Consider the following 246-nt stretch of genomic DNA (forward strand, 5'->3'; position numbering starts at 1 on the left):
ACTGGAACAAAATAGCCAATAGTGAAGGCAAAGGGGAGTTTATTAATAATTATGATTATTACTATTTTGCCTTTTACCGTAGGGTGTGTGTGTGTGTGTGCACGTCCTGAAGGAAGCAAGCAAGTGAGAGAGATAGAGATAGAGATATATATATAGAGATCACCCCCTGGGAAGGGGTAGCCATGCTGCAATCCCTTCTACTCCAAGTCTCCTCTGGGGATTCTGGGCTTGTACACACCCAGCCCA

Source organism: Tupaia chinensis, unplaced genomic scaffold (assembly GCF_000334495.1).
Source record: "Tupaia chinensis unplaced genomic scaffold, TupChi_1.0 Scaffold145111_1, whole genome shotgun sequence".
In the NCBI taxonomy this organism is placed as follows: domain Eukaryota; kingdom Metazoa; phylum Chordata; class Mammalia; order Scandentia; family Tupaiidae; genus Tupaia; species Tupaia belangeri.